Source organism: Periplaneta americana, chromosome 9 (assembly GCF_040183065.1).
Source record: "Periplaneta americana isolate PAMFEO1 chromosome 9, P.americana_PAMFEO1_priV1, whole genome shotgun sequence".
In the NCBI taxonomy this organism is placed as follows: domain Eukaryota; kingdom Metazoa; phylum Arthropoda; class Insecta; order Blattodea; family Blattidae; genus Periplaneta; species Periplaneta americana.
In genome coordinates this window covers 135,704,365-135,727,328 of record NC_091125.1, presented here as the reverse complement: position 1 = coordinate 135,727,328, position 22,964 = coordinate 135,704,365, and the positions used below count along the sequence as shown (strand labels likewise).

The 22,964-nt window shown below is 34.8% G+C and overlaps 2 protein-coding genes across 22 annotated transcripts in view; one reads left to right on the top strand and one right to left on the bottom strand.

Annotated features, from left to right (window-relative positions):
• LOC138706539 (coiled-coil domain-containing protein AGAP005037) overlaps window positions 1-22,964 on the top strand; it is a 1,408,895-nt gene that overhangs the window by 806,429 nt on the left and 579,502 nt on the right. The window lies entirely within an intron of this gene.
• Window positions 1-22,964, bottom strand: part of LOC138706541 (uncharacterized) — a 63,167-nt gene that overhangs the window by 20,838 nt on the left and 19,365 nt on the right. The gene's annotated exons all lie outside the window — the stretch shown is intronic.

The following is a 22,964-nucleotide window of genomic DNA, read 5'->3' as shown; positions in this document are numbered from 1 at the left end:
ATAAAACGACAATTTTCGTTTAGTAATACAGTTAATTGAACATTTATGAATGTATCTATTATATCCATTAATAATTAATGGTTGTTATAAACATAATATAATTATAGGTTATGTTATTTGATACTACTGAACACGATAGAGCCTTATAAAATATAAGAATGTTTGTGTATTAAGGCAACAAATTGAAATAAATATATATAAATGTACCTAACATATCTATTAATATTAATAATAATGGATATTTTATTTGCACAACCTGTCACTCGTATATTTCAAACGGAAAATAAATAACTGAACTTGGATCATCTAACTTAATCGGAGAAATTTCTTCAGTCAAAGTTGACTTTAGTTTGAGACAAATTAATCTCAGATTAGACTTTATACAACACAAAATTCCAAGTTCAGCTGAAACAAGGATCAATTTAACCTCTGATCTAAGATTAAATGGTTTATACAATCGGGCCTAAGTCTTTTACTATCTCCTCACCATGTCCCTTCCCCATTTTGACCTACAGTAGAACCTCTATTATCTGTTGTAATGAAGGGGATGGAGTGAACGGTTAATCGAAAAATCGGATAATCCGTACCTTAAAAGTTTTCATAAACTAAGTACAAAATATTTTCGTAATTTCCTCCATGGTCTTTTCTTTTAATACGCTAGGTAGTGGATCGGAAGTCCACTAATTTAAGTCTTTTTACAATTCATATTTGATTTTTCGATAAGTCAGTTATTAAAACATTATATATTGTACTTATGTCTGGTTTTCAACGACGGGTTTTTAATGGGCAAGAAAACTTATGACGACTGTCTGTGGAAAGATAGGAACAGTAGAGGTCTCACGTTGTAGATTTACAAATTTTATACAGTTTATATTTTTATTTCCATTAGTCTAAATCGCTTACAGTTGTAATTCATATCTCGTATTGTGATGTGAGATGAACCACATTTTCTCTTTTCCCAAACCACTCAATTACTTGCACTTTTTTCTGTAGTACCACATGTTTTCTTTTGACACCTGTAGAAAACATTCTACCTAGAAGATAAACAGTACGGCCACTCGAAGAGTAGGCCATAACGCGTAAGGGTAAAGGTCTCTAAAAATACTCTGTAAAAAAATTCGTAGTAATATAATGTACAGTACTTCATTTTTTTTTCTGCGAGCGAGAAAGACAGATGGATAATCCACCAGTCGGTTAATAGGATGACGGATAATCAGGGTTTTACTGTACCGCATTTTACGGCCTTGCGTTGGACCTTTTCTATGATAAATTACCTGAATTGTTAGGAAACGTATAAAATGTATGAGAAAATGTGTGTCATCTTCGTAACATTTTTAATGTCATTGTATATTATTAAAGGAAAAATTGATTGTAACAGAAATTAGAACAAAGTACCTTAAATTAAAAGTTATTAGCTTCTGTTGGCATGTATAGTTTTCCTCATTCGTCTTGGACTATTTTTCATGAGCAAACTGGAGACAATTGTTGGTGTGAGAACTTAGCGTAGTATCAGAGTTAGAGGATGATAATATTCTTCTCCTTGTAGTGTCTTTGCGTTGGGAAACTGGAAACTTCGCTTCACCTTTGGTGTTATTATCGTCATCACAGTCGGCTTCGTTACGTGGTATGTTAATGACTCCCCTCCTAGTACGTAGAACTTGGTTCAAGTGGGGGATGAGAGGGAGATGGTTCGACTTTATTTGAACCTACGCGATCTGAATTCTCCATTTGCTCGCTTAGAAATGAAAATGAATTATTCAATTTGTGCTCATCTGGCTGAGGGTGGAAACAAAGACAGTTGACATGAGATAGTAATTCCGTAGGATTGCAGATGCGCCATTATTAATCTCGCGACAATAATGGAATACTGGAGTTCTGTCCCAGCGAAAGCAAGCAGACTGTGGATGTTAACCCTTGTAACAAAAAACATTGCGATGACGTTTTTTACTCTTACGTTTATAAAGACTGCTCTTAGAAAATAATGCAAAGTTATTTTCTTATTTGCGTGTATAATAAGTAGTTTCATTTGTGTTTTAAAAGACAATTAAAAAGTAAACCATAAACAATATAATTCATATCATGTTTTTATTTTCTTATTTTATTGGGTTATTTTACGACGCTGTATCAACATCTAGGTTATTTAGCGTCTGAATGAAATGAAGATGATAATGCCGGTGAAATGAGTCCGGGGTCCAGCACCGAAAGTTACCCAGCATTTGCTCGTATTGGGTTGAGGGAAAACCCCGGAAAAAACCTCAACCAGGTAACTTGCCCCTACCGGGATTCGAACCCGGGTCATCTGGTTTCGCGGCCAGACGCGCTGACCGTTACTCCACTGGTGTGGAGTGTATCATGTTAAAGTAGGGTGACCAGACGTACTCTTTTGTCCGGACATGTCCTCCTTTTTAGGTCCTTGTTCGGGGTCCGAGCGGATTTTTAAAAAAATCAAGAAATGTCCTCCCTTTCGTAACTCGTATGTCTGATATTTTTAAATTATCTGATTTGACGCCTTTTCCAAGTAACTTGCCAAGTAGGTGGCAGCAGCATCGACGGAATATACTCTTTGCCAACGATCATAACTCTTTTTGTTCTTTTTTGTCATGGTCGTTGCTTACAGGTAGCTAGTAAATCGAGAGATCGAGGTGCGAAAGTGAATCTAAATATATATTTTCTGTGCTCTTTAATAATTATAACGCCCTTGACTTTCATATGTAGCTAACTGTAAAATCATTATTATTAAGTTTTTTCATAATTATTTTCTAATAAAACAGATATTAACATACCGTACTTTTAATTATGATATAAGCCTAAATCTGTACTGTAAATATTTTGTAATAAAATAGATATTGACGTAATTTAAAGTATAATGTAGGCCTAAGCCTAAATCTAAGTATACATATTTTTGTCCCCTTTTCTCGAACAATGTCCTACTTTTTGAAGCTTTGTGTGCTCTTTTGTATCGATGTGAATCTGGTCACCCTATGTTAAAGGAACTGACTTGTGCAACTTTCTTCTTTGTCCTGTAACTTCATCCCTCTTAGCTCCAAATAATTTCCTAAGCACCTTATTCTCGAACACCATTAACTCTGTTCCTCAAAGTGAGAGTTCAAATTTCACAACCATACACAACAGCCGGTAATATAGCTGTTTTATAAATTCTTTCAGTTTTTTGAAAGCAGATTGGACGACAAAACTTTCTCAACCGAATAATAACAGACATTTCCCAAATTTATTCTGCGTTTCATTTCCTCTAGAGTGTCATTTATGTTTGTTACTGTTTCTCCAACACATTTGAATTTTTCTACCTTTTCAAAGGATAAATTTACAATTTGTTTATTTTTCCATTTCATACTAAGTTCTAGTCACAAGACAATCATATACTTTGTTTTTTTTTTTCGGGATTTACTTCCAAAGCATTAATACTTAATAATAATCTTACGAAAGTGTAATCGTAATTTTGAAACACGGTGTATTATAGTTGAAGAATCTATTGCGAAAGAATACAAAAACAAGTCGTTTTTAGACTTCTGTGAATCATAAGAACAAAAAGAATGAAATATATTGCACTACAATCCTGTGGCGTCTTAATATACACCTGTTATTAGTCTTCGAGACTCGAACCGTGAGCGAAAGCGTAACAATGCAAGAAGACGACTTGAGGTGTCTTACACCGAGCCAAAAAAGTGACTATAAAATATTGCAAGTTATGTAACAATATCAATATCTAATCGTATTTGTTAGACAGTAAGAAACTGTTTGAAGGAGAATTGGAACTTAGTTTTGAGGAAGTCATTTTGAACTCTCATACTTATCATATATTATTTAATTCTAGACGAAGCGATATGACATCAGGCAGGTAATTCTTGGCCGTCATACAAACGGCGAAAACTGGGGCAAACACAGTAAGTTTATGTAGGTTACAGTGCTCATGTATGAATATGGATTTTATCAATCTCTGACAGGGCGAGATTACGGATTGAAAAGTTCTCTCTGATTTCCATCAGAAGTCTGCGCACTATTTTTCAAGGTGACTTCTATTGCAAGAGATCGGATCCCTTCTCTTGCGAGGACTGAGGTGTCCACTTTCCCCGCTTGGTGTGCAGTATTTTAACATCTTTAGCGACCTTGTTATGTTGTCGTGCCCTCCCCCCTCCCCCACCCTGAAAATTTAACTGCTATTGAAATAGAAAATTATAAGTATCGTGATCACTTTTTTACATTTTCCTAAAAACTAATTCTGGCAATAAGAAAGATTAATATTACCTAGAATTGTGTTTTGTGTTTTCAGATCCATTTTTTAAAATAATGAATATAATTTGTAAGTTCTCTTAAATGTTCACCATTGTGGGCTCAAAATGATTCAATCAAATGAACATTACCCCCCCCCCGAAAATTGAACTGCTATTGAAACAGAAAATTATAACTAATGTGGTCACTTTCTTACATTTTCCCAAAAATTAATTTTGACAATAAGAAAAATTAATATTATCTAGAATTGTGTTTTATGTTTTCAGATCTGTTTTTTTTTTTAATAATGAATATCATTTGTAAGTTCTCTTAAATTTTCACCATTGTTGGCTCACAATGATACAATTAAACGAACATTACCCCACCCCACCCCGAAAATTGGACTGCTATCGAAATAGAAAATTATAAGTAATGTGATCACTTTGTTACATTTTCCTAAAAATTAATTCTGGAAATAAGAAAGATTAATACTTACTTACTTACTTACAAATGGCTTTTAAGGAACCAGAAGGTTCATTGCCGTCCTCACATAAGCCCGCCATCGGTTCCTATCCTGTGCAAGATTAATCCAGTCTCTATCATCATATCCCACCTCCCTCAAATCCATTTTAATATTATCCTTCCATCTACGTCTCGGCCTCCCTAAAGGTCTTTTTCCCTCCGGTCTGTATGCATTTCTGGATTCGCCCATACGTGCTACATGCCCTGCCCATCTCAAATGTCTGGATTTAATGTTCCTAATTATGTTAGGTGAAGAATACAATGCGTGTAGTTCTGCGTTGTGTAACTTTCTCCATTCTCCTGTAAGTAAGTAAGTACAATATTCTGGTCACGAGACATAATCATATACTTTGTCTTTTCGGGATTTACTTCCAAACCGATCGCTTTACTTGCTTCAAGTAAAATTTCCGTGTTTTCCCTAATCGTTTGTGGATTTTCTCCTAACATATTCACGTCATCCGCATAGACAAGAAGCTGATGTAACCCGTTCAATTCCAAACCCTGCCTGTTATCCTGAACTTTCCTAATGGCATATTCTAAAGCGAAGTTAAAAAGTAAAGGTGATAATGTATCTCCCTGCTTTAGCCCGCAGTGAATTGGAAAAGCATCAGATAGAAACTGACCTATACGGACTCTGCTGTATGTTTCACTGAGACACATTTTAATTAATCGAACTAGTTTCTTGGGAATACCAAATTCAATAAGAATATCATATAATACTTCCCTCTTAACCGAGTCATATGCATTTTTGAAATCTATGAATAACTGATGTACTGTACCCTTACACTCCCATTTTTTCTCCATTATCTGTCGAATACAAAAAATCTGATCAATAGTCGATCTATTACGCCGAAAACCGCACTAATGATCCCCAATAATTTCATCTATGTACGGAGTTAATCTCCTCAAAAGAATATTGGACAAAATTTTGTACGACGTCAACAAAAGTGGTATTCCTCGAAAGTTACCACAGTTGGTTTTGTCCCCCTTTTTAAAAATAGGTACAATTATGGACTCCTTCCATTGTTCTGGTACAATTTCCTTTTCCCAAATTGCAAGTACAAGTTTATAAATTTCGCTATATAATGCACTTCCACCCTCTTGTATTAATTCTGCTGGAATTTGATCGATACCTGGAGACTTGTATTTTTTCAGATTTTCTATCGCAATTTCGACTTCTGAAAGCGTGGGTTCGGGTATAAATGGCTCAACAGTTTGTATTTCAATTTCGGCCTATGTACATTTAGTAGTTGCGCAAAATAGTTTTTCCATCTGTTTAGGATTGATGGAGAGTCTGCAAGCAAGTCACCATTCTCATCCTTGATCACGTTTACCCTTGGCTGATATCCGTTCTTAAGTTCCTTTATACCCTTTTATAAATATCGAATGTTTTTATTCTTACTATTTGTGTCTACCTCATTCAGTTTTTCCTTCAAGTAATCTCTCTTTTTATTCCTAAGTGTACGACTTGCTTCCCGTCTTTCATTGAAATAATTATCTCTCTTCTCCTCACCTGGATCCTGTAAGAATTTCAATTTTTCCTGTTTCCTTCTGTCTACTACCATGCAACAATCTTCACGGTTTCTTTTTCTTAGTTTCATAATAACCTATGCTCTGCTCAGCTGCAATTTTGATACTGTCTCTGATATTTTCCCATACGCTATTAACATCTAATTCTTTCTCAACTTCGTCGGAACTTTCTAAATTGGGAAACCTATTCGAAATTTCGATCTGATAATTTTGCTTAGCTTCCTCGTCCTTTAATTTCAAAATATTGAATTTAGTAATATTAACTTGTTGCTCTACTCGCTTGGCTACTGATAATCTTTATCTTAATTCTCCAATCACCAAATAATGGTCAGAATTATAGTCTGCGCCCCTGAAAGTTCGAATATCTACTATACTAGTATGTCTCCGTTTATCTATCAAGATGTGATCTATTTGGTTGTGTGTCAATCCATCTGGAGAAGTCCAAGTATATTTATGTATATCCTTATGGGGGAATGTTGTACTTTTTACAATTAAATTTTTCGATGTGGCAAAGTTGTCTTATCTAACTCCATTGTCACTACTAATTGCGTGTAGGCTCTCTTTTCCAATAATTGGTCTAAAAATATCCTTCCGTCCTACTTCAGCGTTGAAATCCCCCAATAAAATTTTCATTTGATATCTAGGTAACTGATCAAAAGTATGTTCCAATTCCTCATAGAAGCTATCCTTTATATGGTCGTCTTTCTCTTCTGTAGGGGCGTGAGCATTTATAACTATGATGTCGCACCATCTACCCTTAAGTACTAAATATGATAACCTGTCACTGATAAATTATAGGACTGCTATTGAAATAGAAAATTATAAGTAATGTGGTCACTTTCTTACATTTTCCCAAAAATTAATTTTGGCAATAAGAAAAATTAATATTATCTAGAATTGTGTTCAGTGTTTTTTTTCAGATCCATTTTTTAAATAATGAATATCATTTGTAAGTTCTCTTAAATTTTCACCCTTTTGGGATCGAAATGATACAATCAAATGAAATGCCACCCCCCCAACTCGAAAATTTAACTGCTCTTGACGTAGAAAATTATAAGTAATGTGATTACTTTCTTACATTTTCCCAAAAATTATTTCTGGCAATAAGAAAAATTAATATTATCTAGAATTGTGTTTATTGTTTTCAGATTCATTTTTTAAATAATGAATATCATTTGTTAGTTCTCTTAAATTTTCACCCTTGTGGAATCAAAATGATACAATCAAATAAAATTATCCTCCCCCGAAAATTTAACTGCTATTGACTTAGAAAATTATAAGTAATGTGATTACTTTCTTACATTTTCCCAAAAATTATTTCTGGCAATAAGAAAAATTAATATTATCTAGAATTTTGTTTAGGTCCTCTGATTGAGGTTCTGGCTGATATGTACATCTATTATCAAGCACTACGTCCCATCCTACCCCATTATCTTCTGGCCTAGTTGCCTCATAATTGGTGCCTTTTTGGTGTCACTTGTGAGGTGCAGACCTGTCTTCGGACAGTTGACTAAACAATTGTATTTAGTATTTTGTTTGGATTCATTTTTTTAGTAATGAATGTCATTTGTAAGTTCTCTTAAATTTTCATTATTGTGGTATCAAAATGAACATTAAACGTTGCCATGAAGGAGCTATTTACTAGCAACGTTTTTCTTTAATTGGTATGTAATATTAATGTTAAATTTAGCGATTTAAATCTTTGCAGTATTTAAAAATCCAGTTTAAAGTGTCTTGGAACTAGTTCCGATAGTTTGGATAGTAGTTTGAATCGTCTTACAATTGTGAGCGTTTGGGGGTGGGTTCGATCCCCGCTTGAGCTGATTATCTGGTTGGGTTTTTTCCGAGGTTTTCCCCAACTGTAAGGTGAATGCCAGGTAATCTATGGCGAATCCTCGGCCTCATCTCGCCAAATACCATCTCGCTATCACCAATCTCAACGATGCTAAATAACCTTGTAGTTGATACAGCGTTGTTAAATAACCAACTGAAAAGAACTTCAATTGTAGACTTACTTTATGACGATGTAAGGAATTTTGTTGTCATAGTTGGCCCCCGAAAATAAGTTTTATATACGTCCCACATCCCCATAGACAAATATCGACAGTAAAGTATGGGGACCTTGGTGGCCAATGTACTTGACGACTGCGGCCGATCATCGTTAAGAGAATGTAAGATTTATATTATGTGCCGCCTGACGACGGTTAAAACATACAGGGTCTCTTTCATAATGGAAGAACATGCCCATCCTTGTAGCAAAGGGAACTTCATACAGCTTTTTCTGTACATTCGTTATAAACAATGCTGCTGTCAGACGACCTGACCATAGCTGAAATACGGAGCCTAATTATCACCTTTACCTCACTCAGATGCAAGATAATCATAGCAGTTGATAAAAAAACAAGTATGACAATCACTGAGCTACCAAGGGCAATACTGAATAAAATATCCAGTGAGAACCTATATGCTGTTTCAGATGTGCCTATTTATTTTCTAATGACTTACTGAGTTTTGTGCTTGAATTATAATGCAGTTTCGTGTTACGGCAGAGAGGGAAACCTGATCACGATTCATGATACTAATAATAGCGTGCGTGTTTATTCCGCCATTTTAAAATGTTCTTCATTGCGTATCGTAGAACGCACCCTTTGATCCTGCCCACATATCGCCCTAATCTGCTTTCCCCTCCTAAACTAGCCGTTTGTTAAATTATTGCTTGCTTTTCACATGTCTGACAAATGCAAATTTTGCCTCGGGGTAAAGGCTGGTTGTTACAACAACACCACCACCACCACTACTACACGAATCTAAGTCTCAGGCATGATCGATATTTTGCGAGAATTACGATGCTGGAAATTCCTTCATCGAATCTTTCAGGAAGTATAGTTACGGCTTTTATATATAAATACTGTCTCATAATAATGTTGATATGGAGGAAAAATTTACTTTCAGTGTGTTCTGACAAGAAACTGATCTAATCTATTGTCTTGAGCCACCTTTCAGCTAGTTTTGTTATCCCGTGATTGTACCAGTTTCTAGTTTTTGTTGCTAAGAATTCGGTGATACCCAGTTCAACTGCTTCTAAATTTTAGAAATTTCTTCCACGCATGAAATGGTCAATGAATCGAAACAGATGGAATTTCTGAAAGCGGAAGATCAGAGCTATATGGCAGATGTGGTAGCAATTCGATTCCTTCTAATTCCTGGATTCTTTTCGTGGTTGTTCTAATGGTATGGAGTCTCTCATTGTCCTGTTGTCGGGTACCTCTCTCTCAAAACTTCATGAACTTGTTCTAGCCGTTAAAAATCCGCATCGATCGAGTGTACAGTCTTACAGTCGCACAGATATTTTATAAGTCTCAGAAAGGAGGCAGTGCGCATGATCAGACATACAACGAAACAAAACTAATTTTATGCTCGACCATGCCGAAATATAGTAATTATACACCTGGTAGCAGTCCTTTAATGCATGTCATTAAAGTACACCTATTCATTAAAGTTCAGGTTTTCGATTATTCTCGGATATGCAATCGAAAGACAACTAGGGAAACGTCTTTGACGCTGGAAATCCAATACTGTCGCAGAAGGTTATGTTCTGTTACTATAATAATTAGCGTTAATTGTAAATAATATTCAAATAAATTCAATTTGTGATCTCGTTTTTCAATGTCGAATTCAATTTCAAGGTTATATCAAGATTAATTTTTATCTTACTCTCTAGATTATATCAAGGTCGTCGACATTCGTTTCCCGGAAAAAATCAATACTTTCGCGTCTGCGCACATCTCACAGTTTATGAGGTAGGCTATTGCACTCACATAACAATAACATGAATTCTTATGAATAATTTCAAGTTAAAAAGTCGTATGAAACTTTGCCTGTAATGGTAATTAAGACGCTCGTATGAAAATTATGAAACTCGCTTGCGCTCGTTTCATAAACATCCTCGCGTCTTAATTAGTACCATTATAGGCTCGTTGCATAATGTACTATTATTACCTCAACTATTCCTCTTGTGAACCAGGTCGCACGTTCTTTGATCATGCGCACTGCCTCCTTTCTGGGACTTAATATCTGTCGACAAAACTTTTCTCCAAGACTGTATATCCGTTTGAAAAATGTGCCAGTGAATCACACCTTCAAAATTCCACCAGACATAACATTACTTTGGGGCCGAACAGATTTTGTTTAACAACGATTTCGGCAGGATGACTAGGACCGAGATTTCAGGGTTGCTATATTATACCAATTTTTCATCACGTGTGACAATTCGCTTGATAAATCTGTTATCTATAGGATTAGCCATAAGCTGACGACAGATATCCACTTAGCGTTGAGCCTGTTCGGGTGTCAATTCATGAGATACAGACCTACAGCTTTTGTATGTTTCTCTAAGCGGCAAAATCTGGCGATGTATGGTATCTTTTGAAGTACCAACTTCGTCTGACAAACTATGAATACTTATTGTGGACTTTCTTCCAGACCTCCGCGTGTATTCTCAATATTCCATTAAATAAATTTTTGCGATTAAAATTGTCATCTTAACGTCTTTGAATAGACCCTGTAGTTCAAAATTGAGGTTAAATGAGAAATTACAATTACGATAATCATCTGTGAATACACTATGTAGGTGAAATTAGACGTTAAATTAAGAACTGAACTTCGATTAAAATTGAAGGGTTCAGAACCATAGTGGGCCAAGCGCCACTTACCAAAACCGTAGAAAACAAGAGTTAAAATGAAGTTCTCACCATAATTCAATGGAAACATATAGCAAGTAATATAAAATATACATATTCACACTAAATTACATATCAATCTTCATTAAATTAGCCTATGGTATTCACTTAACTTTAACCTTTGCTTTCTCCGGTTTTAATAAATGGCTCTTGGACCACTATGGCTCTGAATCCTTCAATTATCATCTCAATGTCTGTGAATAGATCCTGTCATTCAAAAATGACGTTAAATGAGAAATTGCAAATATCATATCATATAGGCCTAATATCGTCTCTGAAACCTCTATACCTGAGAACGAACGCTGAATGAAAATTTGCAAATTTAGTTATAATTTCATCATCTAAATTCTAAACATTAGGTTCTGTAGTTTTAAACGCACACAAAGTAAACATTTAACTATATGGCATCATGTCGTCGCCAGATGGCCCGGGTTCGATTCCCGGTCGGGGCAAGTTACCTGGTTGAGGTTTTTTCCGGGGTTTTCCCTCAACCCAACATGGGCAAATGCTGGGTAACTTTCGGTGTTGGACCCCGGATTCATTTCACCGGCATTATCACCTTCATCTCAGTCAGACGCTAAATAACCTAGATGTTGATAAAGCGTAGTAAAATAACCTACTAAAATAAAATAAAAATCATGTCGTCGCTCAAAATACTGTCTGTTTTAAATATGGCATTTATTAAGTAGATATTCTATACAGGGTGAATCGTAAGTAATGCTATTTATTTCAGGGGTTATTCGTTGAGATATTTCAAGCAAAAAAGTTTAGTACAATTTTGCTCATTTTTGCTTCCTTTACGAGATAAAAATTGTTCTATATAAGAAACATTTCATAGTCTGTTTGCAAGCCATTGATTCAATTCCCAATATGCTCAATAAATTTAATAGAGCAGTGTATTACGATGAAAAGATTTTAGTTTTGGCTTTTAAATATGTAGAAATTTGATTCGAACAAATTTAACATCTTAAAATTCATTTTCAGAACGAGGAGTTACATTTGTTCGCATCAAATTCCTACACATTCAAAGGACAAAAGTAAAATTTTTCAATTATTTATTATCACAATACACTGCCCTCTTAACTTGACTCAGCATATCGTGAGTTAACTCAATGGATTTATCAAGAGAAGCTATGAAATGTTTCTTATAAAACAATTTTTATCTCGAAAACGAAGCAAAAAAGGAGCTAAATTGTATTACACTTTTTTTTACTTAAAATATCTCGAAGAATAATCCCCTGAAATCACTGACATAACTTACGGTTTATTCTATGTAATCGCAAATATAATACGATCCTCGCTATGTAGCTTCTGTAGTTTAAAAGGGACATTAAAGAAATAACCCCCAAACTTAGCTCAGCATGCTTCGCAATTAGGTCATTACAACAATTTCTAAACAGCAGTATCTTAAAGACAATATATTTTGCTTATTTTCGTTTCATTATGTCCTACGGAATAATATTTTGGGGAAATCTGCAGATAGTAAAAATATATTCTTATTAGAAAAAAGAGCCATTAGAATAATAGTTGGAGCAAAGGCTAGAGAATCATGTAGATTATTTAAAAAAAAAAATAGAGATTCTAACCTTAACAAATCAATACATACACTCTATAATAAATTTCCTCTTATCTAATAAAGAAAATGTTCCAACTAATTCAGCCATACATAGTATAAATACCCGCAGAAAGAATGATTTTCATACGCAATCATCAAATTTATCATGCTATCAAAGGGGAGTACGTTACATGGCGATAAGAATGTTGAATAGTCTTCCTGAAGAATTAAGAATCATAGCCAAAACCCTGGATTATTTAAGGTAAAACTAAAAAATTACTTAATATCTCACACTTTCTATTCTGTAGATGAATTCTTGACAATTCACAGTACTGTGTAAATATTTTAATACTATTAAATGGTAAACATATTACATTGTATAAAATATTATTGTTATTTTTAACAATATTTCATATTTGCATTTGCTCTTTCCTTAAACACATCCAAAACAACTGTTGTTCCATTTTCACTAAGGTTCAGTGGCCTTCAATCTCCTCAATCTTCCTTTAGGCTCAAAATTCATCATTCTGATTGTTCTTCTCAAAATTGTGAATGTCCCATATTAACCGAATCCTCAGAAGTTAAGTATTTAGGCATTACAATCGACCAACACTTACGATGGAACAAACATTTATTACATATTTATGCAATAGATTACGTAAAACAATTTATATCTTTGTTATACTTCGGTTATATTTACCAATTAATATTCTACATCTCATTTATTTAGCTTTATTTCAATCCATTCTCCAGTATGGAATTTTAGGGTGGGGAAATGCTTGTAATTCTAATCTCACTCCACTAATACTTATTCAGAAAAGAATTATTAAAATATGCCTTAATAAACCAATTGATTACTTATCTGAGCTTTTGTTTACTGATTTTAATGTTTTGAAAATTAAACAGATTTATTATATTGCATTATTAATCTTCATACATAAAAACCGTAATAAATTCAAATTGTATCATCATAAATATGGAACTAAAAGATCCGATTTTATACGACTAGAGGAACCAAAGTGTTTCACAAGCACAGCTCTGAGCCATGGTACCTACTTTGGTCCAAAGTTATACAATAAAATAATTGATAAATACCCAAATTTGGAAAATTTCAATATCAGAAATTTCAAAAATAGCGTTAGGAATTTATTTTTTAAAGAATATATATTGTTTTAATATATATATATATATATATATATATATATATATATATATATATATATATATGTATGTATTTGTATGACTTAAATTGTTAAAATTGAAATTGTATTTTTAAATTTAATTTATTCCTGTAATTTTTTTTCTTGACCCACTTTGTGTCAAAAAATTATCTTTGTGTTTAGATATCTCCCTGAGCACGAGTTTTTTACTCCTTGAGGGAAGAACTAAGATTGTATTTCTGTCAATGTTATTTTATTAACAATAAACAACAATATGTATTGCATTTATATTTAAACGTAAGAATTGGACATGTTCTTTATTCTATGCTGTAAAGCAAATGTAAGAATATTATGGAACGAATAAATCTATGTAATTAAAAATAAAATTTATTCTCTTCTGATCGTCTACGAACAGTCTCTGCAGTTGAAAATTGATACTAAATAAAGAATTGTATTCTGATATTCGGATCTCAATACAACACGGCGCTTTCCACATTGGAAGAGTTTCTTTACAGCTTAAGATGCGGTCGTTAAATGGGGTGGGCGCGGATCGGGTGGCCGTTGAACTGGGGCGCTGGCGTCGCTTTCTCCTGTGGATCTCCGGGCAGGGAAAGTGAGGACCGAGGCAACAGCAGCAGCAAGTCCGAATTGTATGATGTATACCACTTTCATCTGCTGCTCGTCTCTACGTAATGTGCAGAATTACATCAAACGCACCTCAGCGTGTCGTCTTCACCTTCATCCTTAGCCAGCGGAACTTACAGACGTCAGCATTTGTTGCTTGAAACTCAGTTCAACTTTTCAGTATGTGAATTTTAAGAAAGACCTTTGAAACAACTACTGGTTGAGGGGTAGTAACGGAGAAACCTTCAATGACACCAAATCGAAATCCCATTCGAATGTTTATAAGCGGATTATTTGCTAGTACTTTAAAGTAAAAATTAATTACAAAAATTTGGTTGTCAATACAAAATGTAAGTCGGAAAAACTTCGTTTGAAAAGTTGTTTAAAATGTTCAGTTCTGCTCATACTTGAATAACCTTCTTACTTGTCGTTAATGAAGAAAAACCAGATGCGTCGCATCATATACCACAGTCTAGTATATAAAGTCACGAAGCTCAATACGTAGCAAATATTTATTTATTTATTTATTTATTTATTTATTTATTTATTTACTTATTTATTTATTTATTTATTTATTTATTTATTATTTTGCTAATAATTGTAACAAAATATAATATATAAAGAAAAACTTTAGCTCGCCCCTGAAAGAGTAGAACTCGTGCTCAGGGGCCGATTCCTGCGGAATACGCATCCATAGATAGTTGCTAACCACTAGGGTCACTAATATCGCCTCATTACAGACAATGTGAAACAGTACCGGCACAGTCAATTGTTCCTAGCACCCTCACAACTCAAGCTTCGTGATTGTATATACTAGACTGTGCTTATACTTTATCTATCTATCTATCTATCTATCTATCTATCTATCTATCTATCTATCTATCTATCTATCTATCTATCTATCTATCTATCTATCTATCTATCTATCTATCTATCTATCTATCTATCTATCTATCCATCCATCTGTTTCATTTTTTTATTTTACTTGGTTACTTAACGACATTGTATCAACTACGAGGTTATTTGGCGCCGATGAGATTGGTGATAGCGAGATGATATTTGGCGAAATGAGACCGAGGATTCGCCATAGATTACCCGACATTTGCCTTACAGTTGGGGAAAACCTTGGAAAAAACCCAACCATATAATCAGCCCAAGCGGCAATCGAACCCGCGCCCGAGTGCAACTCCGGATTCGGCAGGCAAGCGCCTTAGCCGACTGAGCTATGACGGTGGCTATCTATCTATCTGTCTGTCTGTCTGTCTGTCTGTCTGTCTCCTTTTGTTTGCATATTTAGGCTAGTTATTTAAGGTACCTCGTTATTTGTAGGTGTGAACATTCTTTGTTTTTTTCCTAGAAAGCATAGTTAAATAATCGATTGTACTTCAAAGAATTCCTTTTGCATACATAATACATTTTCATTATTGGCACTGCGAATGTCTCGAAACTCAACACTTTTATCACGAACTTTGCAGCCCAGCGTGCCAACGAGCTTACTTTGTTCTCTCATAACATGAAGTTTGTAGTAGAGAAGGGGTCTAACATGTCGCTGTCTTGGGAGGCTGGGTAGTGTTGCTATCCCCAGCTGGCCCCTCCTTCAGCTCCGGAGTAGTTGAGCAATTTTGAATGCAGAGTCGCACGCTAAAAGCAGGCTGTATAACTTCATTTGCCTCCATTAGTAGCCCTCCCGCCTGGCCATTATTCCTTCGAGTGGATTTCCAACCTTGTTTCGATGCATTCTACAGTCTCTTCATTCGATAGATCATTACTCGTGTCCAGAAGACAGTATTTTAAAATCCCATCTGATTGACACCGACCGTCGCCCTCGGTAGCGCAGTTGGTATAGCGCTGGCCTTCTATCCTCGAGGTTGCGGGTTCGATACCGGCCGACGTCGGTGGCATTTAAGTGTGTTTAAATGCGACAGGCTCATGTCAGTATATTTACTGGCATGTAAAGGAACTCCTGCGGGACAAAAATTCCGGCACACTGGCGACGCTGATATAACGCAGTTGCGAGCGTCGTTAAATAAACCATAATTTTTGACACCGACCCACTGCACTCACTGGGACTTGTTTCATGGCCGTTCATCCCAAAGCGACTTCAGAATAAAATCTATATCCGGTTTGAATCCCGTGTTGTCACAGAGCTCTTAATAACGATTAGAAACCTGTGTTCTGAGCAGGATTCGAACCTCTTCCATGCTAGACCGATAAGCACTGTGTATATATTTTTGGCAATTTATGTAGTTTACGTCTTGCATACCGAAAGAATATTCCAGCAAACAAACCGGACATTTATCGTACACAATTTATCAAAAACTACTACTTTTATCATTGTCACTATATATCACTATCCCCCCTTCACATAATATCATCAATACATAAAGACATAGGCATTTCCCTCATTATTATTATTATTATTATTATTATTATTATTATTATTATTATTATTATTTGGGAAAAGGAAATTGTACCAGAACAATGGAAGGAGTCCATAATTGTACCTGTTTTTAAGAAGGGGAAAACCTTTCGAGGAATATCACTTTTGTTGACGTCGTACAAAATTTTGTCCAATATTCTTTTGAGAAGATTAACTCCGTACGTAGATGAAATTATTGGGGATCATCAGTGTGGTTTTAGGCGTAATAGATCGACTATTGATCAGATTTTTTGTATTCGACAGATAATGGAGAAAAAATGGGAGTATAAGGGTACAGTACATCAGTTATTCATAGATTTCAAAAAGGCATATGACTTGGTTAAGAGGGAAGTAGTATATGATATTCTTATTGACTTTGATATTCCCAAGAAACTAGTTCGATTAATTAAAATGTGTCTCAGTGAAACATACAGCAGAGTTCGTATAGGTCAGTTTCTATCTGATGCTCTTCCAATTCACTAAGGGCTATAGCAGGGAGATGCACTATCACCTTTATTTTTTAACTTCGCTTTAGAATATGCCATTAGGAAAGTTCAGGATAACAGGCAGGGTTTGGAATTGAACGGGTTACATCAGCTTCTTGTCTATGCGGATGACGTGAATATGTTAGGAGAAAATCCACAAACGATTAGGGAAAACACGGAAATTTTACTTGAAGCAAGTAAAGCGATCGATTTGGAAGTAAATCCCGAAAAGACAAAGTATATGATTATGTCTCGTGACCAGAATATTGTACGAAATGGAACTATAAAAATTGGAGATTTATCCTTCGAAGGGGTGGAAAAATTCAAATATCTTGGAGCAACAGTAACAAATATAAATGACATTCGGGAGGAAATTAAACACAGAATAAATGTGGGAATTGCGTGTTATTATTCGGTTGAGAAGCTTTTATCATCTAGTCTGCTGTCAAAAAATCTGAAAGTTAGAATTTATAAAACAGTTATATTACCGGTTGTTCTGTATGGTTGTGAAACTTGGACTCTCACTCTGAGAGAAGAACATAGGTTAAGGCTGTTTGAGAATAAGGTGCTTAGGAAAATACTTGGGGCTAAAAGGGATGAAGTTACAGGAGAATGGAGAAAGTTACACAACGCAGAACTGCACGCATTGTATTCTTCACCTGACACAATTAGGAACATTAAATCCAGACGTTTGCGATGGGCAGGGCATGTAGCACGTATGGGCGAATCCAGAAATGCATATAGAGTGTTAGTTGGGAGATCGGAGGGAAAAAGACATTTGGAGAGGCCGAGACGTAGATGGGAGGATAATATTAAAATGGATTTGAGGGAGGTGGGATGTGATGATAGGGACTGTATTAATCTTGCACAGGATAGGGACCGATGGCGGGCTTATGTGAGGACGGCAATGAACCTTCGGGTTCCTTAAAAGCCATTTGTAAGTAAGTATTATTATTATAGTATTGGCGTACCGTGAGTCGAATGGCGGAGGTCCGTCTTCAAATTCAGGCATGATTAATGGGTATTTATAATGAACAAACGTAGTGGAAGTGTTGCCTTTCTCGGAATTAATTTTTTTTCTCTCGCTATAATACCATCATCTCCCGTATTTCACAAAAAAAAAAAACTATCTTAATAGGCTAAGAAGATAGACCTAGGAAACTTTGAATTGTACAGCTTTATCTTACATCAGAACGGAACAAGTCTGTTGGGCTTAATCCATGTTTGTATGATGATGATGATGATGATGATGATGATGATATAATTCCATAATTTCTTCACTGAAGATGTTCGAGCTTGCCATTTGGTTATGTCACATATAGGGTAATTCACACAGATAGTGCCATAATCCAGGATCTAATTGATGACATCATTGTGAAGAAAAAAGTTCATACGTACATAATGTCCTATTTCGAATAGTTCTTTCTTTCGTAACACTCATCATAATGAACTCCACTTTGTCTGGACGTCTGGAACTGTGTGAGTACAGCCCCTGATCACATATATAACAGATCGGCCATCCCCATATTAAAAACGGTAAGATGTGATGACGATGATTATAATAATAATAATAATAATAATAATAATAATAATAATAATAATAATAATACGAGGCACGACAAGTCATGAAGGACCATGACCGACCAGCCGGCTGCTGGCCTCACGTCCATATACCGAAGCAGAGGTGGACGATCATCCAACCAGAATGGAGGTATCGTGTGGTTAACACGTGTAAATACAGTTGCTCCAGGCAATTCAAATGAGAGTTATAATGTGACTTCTTCTGTAGTCGGTAGATGGCTAGAGTGACCATAATTCCTTTGAGTGAAAGTGGAACTTCAATTACTTTCTTTAGGGAAAAAGTGGGTCACCATGTTTTTATAAAATCCAGTATTTGTTTTATTTAAATTTAATCATAAGACGGATACACATACCAAAATGAAACGTAAATGACATTAAAGAAGGAACAATGTTAATAATTTGAAATAATACTTGTTAAAAATAGTATTATAGCAATAAGAAGAAATTAAATGCACTTCAAAATTCATTAATATTTAGCTCAAATCAGAAATTAGACTTCTGAAGAATTTATTTACTTTCTTTACTCCAATCACACTTAGCAGAAGTTGCTATTACATTTAGCAACTCAGGTTTTGTAAGCAAATATGAATAAAAATCATTGCAGTTATATTCAGCTGAATAGTTATTTGCCGTAGCTCTAAAACGAGGAAATTTCTTTTCAATCTCTTCTGTAAATTTACATTGTCTCTTAAGCATTGTTATAAGGAGTAAAACACACTTCTAGTGTTCACTATAAAGATGCATTAAAATGATTAAAACCCTAGCTGAATTTGCAACTGTACAAAAAACGGTAAACAAAACTCGAATAGTATCGTTCTATCGATATACAAAATAGATTGTACCAACCTAAAATTTGCTATCATTAATAGATACAATCCATATAATAGAGAAATATATTCCATGTCAACAGTAAAATTTATCGACACACTTGTAAAAAGTTTTTAATTTGAAAATTTACGCCAAAAATCGGGACAAAAACCTATTTATTGAAAAAAAAAAGCCGGGAAAAGTTTTTCAAGGCTCAGAAACGGGACAATCCTGATTAATCGCGACGTGTGGTCACCCTTAAGATGGCAGTATAGTGAAATTGATTAACGTTGTTGCCTTCAAAGCCCATACAGATGATCAATATGGGGTACAGCTGATAGCAGCGCCACGAGACTCGTGACTTCAGGTCAGGGTTAGAGATAACGCAACACCACCGGTGCAACTTATCTACCTAGCATCCACAACGGAAGTTAGGGAATGCGGCGTGCACAGTTCACACTCGAGCGAGTTCATGTATTGCTGCAGAAGGTATGAGGTCTTTCAAAACCGGATTTAATACAGATTTTTCAGGTCAGTAACAATATGAATGTTCTTTATGAATTTATAATACACTCAGTATCATTTTCATAAATAATTTAAATGCTTAAACCTTAATGATTTCCTTGTTTATGTTTAACATTCAGAAAGGTGCAATTCGCTCAATTTTTAAAATATGACCTACGTTTATGTGAACTTGTTTCTTTTACAATGATGTTATAAATCAGATTCAAGCGTATGGCACAATGTTAGTGAAAAACTTTTCGTATAAAATGGAGGCAAAAGTTTTACCAGCAGAAAATTAACATAAAGATTTAGGTATTATTTAGCAGTAATTTTACATTTCATAGTCATATTAATAATATTATAAATTTGTTCTATGAAAATTGAGGTTTTGTTATGAGAAATTCTTGTAAATTTAAAGTCAAACTATAATAATTTTATATAATTCCATTGTTCGATGTAAATTAGAGTGTGCTGCGGTTATCTGGAACCCAGTTACTAACAGATATATTCTGTTACTAGAAAAAATTCAAAATGAATTTCTAAAATGGTTATATTACAGACTATATAATAATTATCCAACTTATGAGAGTTATGCCACAATGCTTCAACATTTCCATTTTACTAGTTTGCAAATTAGACGAAATTGTCAATCTTTAAACTTTCTTTATAAAATTATTAACAATAATTTGGACTGTGTTCGTTTATTTTAATATATAACATTATATGCACCTAAGCTTAATACAAAATTTCTAAATTTATTTTTCATACCAAGGGCAAATACTGAATCGCACAAAAATTCTCCAGTTTTCCAAATGTTACAATTATACAAATGGAAGTGAAGCGTGGACTGTGAAGACTAAAGATGTCAGTAGAATAACAACAAGTGAAATGAGGTTCATGAGAGCCACAGCTGGATATACTCGCTGGGATCATAAAAAAAATGAGGGCATAATGCAAGAACTTCAAATAGAACCCATTATGCAGTTCATCAGCAAATGTCAACTTCAGTGGAAGGGTCATCTCGAACGAATGGATCGATGCAGAATTCCAAAAGCACTGTTTCATTACCATCAGCATAGCAAAAGATATCTGGGTCGTCCGAAGAAGAGATGGACTGAAAATTCTAGTTTGAGACCGTAACAGGCCACTCGGCCTAATACTTGTTAGGAAGACGACTACGACGACAGTTCTACAATAAATTACATCCTCATCCGAATGTTGATATTTTCAATATGAATTTCTCTAAATACAGAAATATTTGTCATCATCGGGGCTAGGATTTTGATGAAATTGCATCTTTTTTATAGTAAGCCAGAAACATAGCTGATTTAGTATTTATATGTTATGTGATAAACTGAGTGTTTTGAGACATATTTGTTAGGGTATTTTTTTTTTTTTGCATTTTTTGCTTCTTTCAACTCATAAGAGCATCTTTTCTTTTATTTATTTTTTTGGCATTTTCATTTAATTTTGGCCATAAATCCCCATTATTAATGTAAAATAATGTTTATTTCCTTTGATATTTTCTTTACATATTTTGTCCATTAATACCCATTATTTTGTATAATATTTTAATCGTTTTTCTACACAAATATTGTCATTTTAACGTAGAGCGTATTCCGAATCTCACCGGTGAGCCATCCGATGGCATCACGGCGTTCCGAATTCCACCGATGACGTCATTGATGCTCCACCGGTGTCGCACCGGTGCCATCAACTTGCAGAGATGGTGGCAGTCTCCATCAGCCGCCATCAGTGAATCTGATTGGTTCTTGTATAGGGCGGGAATTAGCAGACGAATAACATCGTGCACTGTTGTGTCATGGCGGTGTGTTCTGCTTTAGTTCTGCTGAATTGTTTGTAATGAGTACAACGTAAAAACAATATGTTAATGGCTTATGAGCGAACATGTCAACGGACAAGTTTTTACTACTGGTTCAAGAAATAAATTGTTTATGCTATCTTTTCTTTGAACGAGACGGGAGTACGAAAATTTCGCAAAATTTTGCTAGCGTAGCACAGACAACAACTTGTACAGTCGCCATGACAGCATCGATCCTTCCAGCAGTTTTGTTCCTTATTTCGCTGCAACGTGACGTCATTGATGCCACCGGACCGGTGAGATTCGGAATACGCTGGTAGTACACCCCATGTAATGGATCAGTCCAACCACCCCTTCAATATAAACTCCTCTATACCTGCTAATTCCGAATAAGAGTGGCCTTGTGGTAGACTACATGGAAACTAAAAGTAAAGTAAATCCATGACGTTACAGCCCATGAAGGGCCAAGACCGACCAGCTGACTGCTGACCTCACGTCCACATGCCGAAGCAGAGGTGGACGATCATACATATAAACTACATCAAGTAAAATAATTAATTAAAGTGTACTACTTAGAAAAAATTATGTAAAATTTAATTTAATTAGTGCTAGTCTAAATATTAAGTAGCACATAACCTCTTTTCCTACTAAGCCAATTATGTAAGTTCAATTTTTAGTGCATTTTTAACGGCATTTTTTAAAGATTTCTAGGTCATAAATGCATTGTTTTAGGACATTTTTTCATGATCTATAGGTCATCAAAATCCTAGCCCTAGTCATCATATTTTACAGAATATTTTTGTTAGTTAGTTTGAAACTACTTTCACACCCTATTTTCAATTTCTCTTTTTTTTTTTTTCTTTCCCTTTTTTTCTGTTTTTTTTTTTCGGTTTTTAAGAAGAGTAGCCCATGTTTGTTTCCTTTTTCTTGTTTATGTTTATAAATTACTTTGTCAGTCTTGAACATTGTAATTGCCTGTTATGTTCAAT